The 6,129-nt window shown below is 45.7% G+C and overlaps 1 pseudogene across 1 annotated transcript; it reads right to left on the bottom strand.

The window, feature by feature from the left end:
• Positions 1–2,306: 2,306 nt before the first annotated feature.
• Positions 2,307–5,483, bottom strand: LOC125538479 (uncharacterized; annotated as a pseudogene). Its single transcript, XR_015615462.1, has 4 exons — positions 4,617–5,483; positions 4,159–4,570; positions 3,810–3,943; positions 2,307–3,515 (listed from the first exon to the last, which is right to left on the bottom strand). The product of XR_015615462.1 is annotated as an uncharacterized LOC125538479 (transcript).
• Positions 5,484–6,129: the final 646 nt, after the last annotated feature.

Here is a 6,129-nt window from a genome sequence, read left to right as displayed (position 1 = left end):
GCGAGATGGTCCCCATAAATCAGAATGCACATAATCAAGAATACCTTCGGTTGTATGAGTCGAAGTATTGAACTTCACCCTCTTGTGCTTGCCGAAGATACAATGCTCACAAAATTTCAATTTACCAGGTTCATATCCATCAAGAAGACCTCTCTTATTTAACTCTGCTAAACCAAGTTCACTCGTATGTCCAAGACGCATATGCCAAAGGTTAGCAGCATCACAATCAGAATTCTTTGAAACAACTGGAGTAGCGTTACCTGAAACTGTAGAACCTCGAAGGTAATAAAGACCATTGGTCGAACTTAAGTCACCTTTCATCACAACAAGGGAACCTTTGGTGACTTTCAAAACACTATCTCCACCTGAATACTTGTACCCCTTTGCATCAAGTGCACTCATAGAAATAAGATTTCTCTTCATCTTCGGGATATACCGAACATCTGTCAAAGTTCTGATTATGCCATCAAACATCTTGATTCAAATAGAACCTATGCCTTCAATCTTGCATGGTGAATTATCAAAACCCAAAACGGAACCAGCAGAAGTAGTGGAATCAAAAGTATTAAACCAATCTCTATGTGGACACATATGAAACGTGCATGCGGTGTCAAGTACCCACTCATCATTGGTCTCAGCACATCCAACAATAACGACAAGAGCATCATCGGAACTATCATCACGAGCAACGTTAGCAGAATTTTCACCTTGTTTGTTACCTTTCCTCTTTTCTTTATTCTGCAATCTGAAACACTCTGAGATGTCATGCCCGTCTCTCTTGCAATATCTGCAATATTTCTTGTCTCTGGATTGCGACCGGCCCCTGTGGCCGTTCTTACTTTTGCCTCTGTTTCCATTATTGGAGTTCTTCTCCTTTGTCCTGCCACGAACAGATAATCCCTCTGCTTGGGATGAACTTGAACCATCATGAGGCACCATTAGTTTCATCTTCTCCTTAGAGTTCAAAGCTTCATAAACTTCATTAAGTGTGAGAGTATCACGACTGTATAATATGGTGTCTCTAAAATTGGTATAAGAACTTGGCAATGAACAAAGTAACATTAAAGCAGTATCTTCCTCTTCATACTTAACCTCCATTGCAGCTAGATCGGATATGATCTCTTTAAATTCTGAAATATGATTCAAAACATTACCTCCCTCGGGTAATCTGTGCAGGAATAATTTTTGCTTCAGATGCATCTTGCTGGTGAGATCTTTAGTCATGCAAATCCCTTCCAACTTTAACCATAGAGCGGCGGCAGTTTTCTCGCTCAAAACTTTCTGCAAAATATTATTATGCAAATGGAGTTGAATTTGTGACAAAGCCTTACAATCAATTCTTTTCTCCTCAGCAGTCCAGTCCTCAATTCGGTTCTTCCCAAAACTATCCAGTGCTACATCATAGTCGGCCTGTGCCAACAACGCCCGCATCTTGACTTGCCATAGGGTAAACCTTGTGTCACGATCCAGCAGCGGAAAATCGTACTTCATGGATGCCATGAGTCGATAAATCTGTGTACACAAGTAGTGCAAGCCGGTAGAAAAATTCTTGACAGAATTTAATATGCGGAAGAAACAAAGCAGAGTAAATAGCACCTGATAGTTTCCTCGCAACACCAGTACCACGGAGGACTTGAGAAATCAATCGGATCTCGGAGAACGAGCTGATTTGTGGGAATTGCTCACGTACTAGAAGTAATACTAATGCCAAAGGATTGATTTGACTGGGTCTTCACGTGGAGATGTAGCAGTGTAAGCTTTCGGAGCCTCAAGATTTGACGAAGCAGCAGCAGCTACTTGGCGATGTTGCGGACGTAGCGGCTGCAGCGACAGACACCAATCACCTCGGGACTTGAAGCCGGTTGCTTTGATTAGCACCTGCGGCAACTCGGCGGAGTAAACAAGGACGGCTCGGTCTTGAATTATATGACACGTACGGATGGTACTCCCGTCTGACTCGGTGTCGTCTCGCAGCAGCAACAGCAGCAACAGAACGTCAAACCCTAAACTCCCGTCTCGTACGAATCTGAACCTCAGCTCTGTATACCACTTGTTAGATAATAACAAGAATAAACGAGATAGAGAGACACAGATTTTTACGTGGAAACCCTTGCGGGAGAAAACCACGGATGCACGAAGGCGCAATCACTATGAGGAGGAGTATTACAAGCACGAGACGACAGGCCGTCTGAGGTGCGACTACATGGGGTATATAAGAGGGGCAACACATAGGAGTCCTTGTAGGACAAGTAAACGAGTTGTACTTATACGCGTCGACGCCAACGCAAAAGCCCACACCGGTTGTACTACGTCTAGTCCAACCCGGTACTAGAATTTGGATCACAATTTAACACTTGAAGTGTTGGAAGGCGCTCAATCCCAGAAAGAAACTGTTCGCGAGTAGAATACCAAACTAACTTCTTCAGCTTAGGACAGGCCTCATTGTCAAAGTTGATACAGGTAATGGCTGAGCATTCAACGTCAAGGAACTCAAGACTCTGAAATGCATCTTTTTTGAAGGTGAGTGTACTCTCATTGCATGACTCTTGTCGGAGCCTAAGCCTAGACAAGCATGTGAGCAGGCCAATGATTTCGAAGTCATCATCTGTTATGGAAGTCCTATGCAGGGTCATTTTGGCAAGTACCTTGAGCTTTTCAACCCATGAAGGCAATCCATTTTTCAGGCCACTGATTTTTAGCTTGTGAAGATACTTTGGATATATTGGGGATGCATCTTTCTTGTTCACGTTCTCATTCTCTTCTTCGGTTTCTGCAACTTGGATTGACAGTGAGCGAAGAAACCCAAGATTTCCAGTTGCATAGTACAAATGCCTCAAGACTGATGTTGTACTTCCAGAGACAAACACACCCAACTTAACCAACTGGAGTAGGTAACCAACATATTTTAGTTCACTGCCATCGCCAGAGGCTGCAATATGAGATATCACCTGCAATTCTGTCATGTTGCCGATATGTTTGGGCATTGCCACCGTGGATAACATCTCCTTTGATTGGACGTTGTTACCATTTACATCAATCTCTTCAGAAGTCCAGTACCCGGCAAGTAGATGCTTTAGCTTCGGCAGAAAAACTGAATTTTTGGCGAATGCTTTTACATTTGTGTCACGAATGTCCAAGGTCTCTAGGGACTGAAGCTCGTCAAGCTGCTTCGGTAGTTCAGTAATGTCAGTATACCGGAGGCTCAAGTACTTGAGGTGAAATACATAGTTGCAAATGTTTTTCAGATGGTGGTCCTTCAATTCATCGCAGTTTTCTAGGTCAAGCACTTTCAGAATCCCCGAGTGACTTGACGACGGAAGTGACTCCAAAAACTCTTGAGTGGCATTGGACTGTTCAACTGTTGCTTGGTGGCCACAAATATTCCAACAAGCCTGCGAACGAGTGACATTTACTTCCTTCTCAGCTTGGTGAGGTTGGCCTTCATAGTGAACAGAAAGGCGATGAATCAAGTCAGGGTGATGGTTGTTCTTTACAAAGTGATCTTCTCTTGCAATCTGTGTAACAAGAGTGAAGTGCATCCTAGGTCCTTGAACTATTTTGGTGGTGTCACGTAGGTCCTCAAAATATGAAAAGTGTCATCTAGGTCCTAAAAAATTGTTGAAGTGTAATAAGTGTGTATATATGTGACACCTCTGAAATAGTTTAAGGACCTATGTGACACCTTTGAAATAGTTTGAGGACCAATATAACACACATAATGCACTTTGAGGACCTGAATGACGATTTTCATAGTTTGATGACCTAGGTGACACCTCTGAAATAGTTTGAGGACCTATGATGCACTTCACTCGTGTAACAATCTCAAGAATGTCGTTAGGTACTGTACAGAGCTTTATGTTAAAACCTGACTGGCAAGGGTAGTCATTGGTACTTAGGCAGGGCAATGCGCCCAAGGGGCAATGCGCCCAAGCTGTTGATGTTCATTAGGCGTATTGCCCTGCCTAAGTACCAATGACTACCGGTGTTCAAATCTAGGTTTCCGGTGGGAGAAAATGATTGGGCCACATCAATTGAACATGTGGTGATCACTATGGCACTACCAGGAGAGCAGTTCTCGTGGGGGGAAGCAGATTTGATGTTGTTCCATAGGGACCTATCCCGGCCGGACATCATCAATCACAAGCAAGAACCTTTTACCTTTCAGGTGTTGTTGAAGCTGCGCGATAAGCATTTTCATCCCCTTGGGCTGAAGCTTTGCCATAAACTCTTCCTCATTCGACTGAAGGTGTGCGATAAGCTCTTCCTTCTCCTTGGGCTGAAGCTGTGTGATAAGCTCTTCCTCCTCATTTGGCTGAAGCTGTGCGATAAGCTTTTCCTTCTCCTTCGGCTGAGGCTGTCCGATAAGCTCTTCCTTCTCCTTTGGCTGAGGCTGTCCGATAACCTCTTCCTCCTTATTCAGCTGAGGCAGTCCGATAAGCTCTTCCTCCTTATTCGGCTGAAGCTGTGCAGCTTCCGCGTCGAACTGATCTAATGGAATGTCTAGTGCTGCCAAGACCTTCTCGAGAAACGCGGCCGCTTCAGTTGATTCCTCCCTTAGGCCGATCCAGGCCTTTCAGTCAGTGCCAAAAGAATCTTCGTAAACCTTTTCAGTCCCATAAGATTTGCCTATGCCACCCCTTCCTAGTTCCTACAACTGCAATGACTTTAAGGTTGGGTTGCCCGCCATGGTCCTCTCCTACATCAATCAATAACTTCGACAGGTCCGACTCATAGTACCTCGGACTAAAGGAAGTATCAGCCAAATCACATCTTTGAGCATCTTCTATGACGTTGGTGTCCTAAGTTCTGGCAGCTTGCCACCCTGCCTTGCTAACATTTGGACGATCACGGTTGCTATTATTTATCGGGCACTCTGACGTCGTACCTCATGCGCCTCTCCCCGACCTCGCAGGCCCGGATCTTGAGCGGTGACGCGCCGGCACCGTCCACACCAGCTTGGGCAGCCGGCGCAGTGGCCTAGAAAGCCTGGCTCCCTGCGGCCAGCACCGAGGCTCTGCATGTACCGATCGACGCTGTTCTGGGAGGCGTAGGCGAACTCCGCGACTTGCTTCATCCACGCCCCAACTTGGTAGTCCTCCTCGTCAGCCTCCGCAACATGTAGGAGGAAGCCGTTCATGCTCTCCATCTCGTCCTTGATGAACTGGACGTCGGCCGCGGACGCCGCCGAGCAGCTGCGCCTCGTCGACAAGTGCCGATGTGAGACGCCCCAGGAGAGAGTCAACGGCGCCCTGGGCCAAGCCCAGGCTCTTGTCCGCCATCCCTCTAGCCGGATGGACACGATGAGGATATGCAAGCCTGCCAGCCGGCAAGGAGGTAACCAGCTAGGAGCAGGCCTTTCAATGGAGGATGTCTGGATCTGGATCCACTCTGATCAATGGATGATGGGTGGAAGTGGAACTCGGAGGAGATGAAGTTCTGCTTGGCGGAACGGGAAGGAATCAGGCCAGCTCCATTGAGGCATTGACTAGAACAGGTCAATAGCTCCACTTGTTTTTTTTAAGGGACCCTTTTTTAATTATGAGCAGGCAACAGCTCCATATCCTTTTTTTTTTATGAGTTGTCAACAGCTCCAATCTTAAACAATCAGGTCTGTGCTGTTTTCTTCTCATCAATCAATTAAGAGATAAGCTCAACTCACGTCATATTGGTAGACTATGTACCGTAGTATATGCATTCACCACCCACAGCTTACATATATCTCTCCACCGAACCGCTCGCTTTGTCGAATAGTCCTATAGTAGAAATTCACCAAACATAGTTTTAGTATGTCTCAATACCAAGTGATGCAAACCGGTCTCGCCAAAAATTCACCAAGATAGCTTAGGTAGGTTTAAGTATGGGAGCTTTTTTATGGTACCCTATACTGCTACGGAAAAAGGAGCAGTATATACCTAATCTCACCGTTCAATTCTTGAGGGTATTTTAGACCTCTAATTTTTCACATTAAAAGAAAACCAAACTCTTATTAGTTTGTATCTGGAATCTGTCATGGCTGTCGACTATCGAGAGAAAACGCCGCCGACTCAATCCAGACGCGCCGTCTCCCATATTGCACGCCCCGGCCATCTAACTCCCCCTCACTGCCGCCGTGCTAGTTCACTCCATCCA

This window comes from Triticum urartu, chromosome 2A (genome assembly GCF_056163025.1).
Source record: "Triticum urartu cultivar PI428250 chromosome 2A, HENAU_Tu73, whole genome shotgun sequence".
Classification (NCBI taxonomy): domain Eukaryota; kingdom Viridiplantae; phylum Streptophyta; class Magnoliopsida; order Poales; family Poaceae; genus Triticum; species Triticum urartu.
This window is presented reverse-complemented; position numbering and strand designations above follow the sequence as displayed.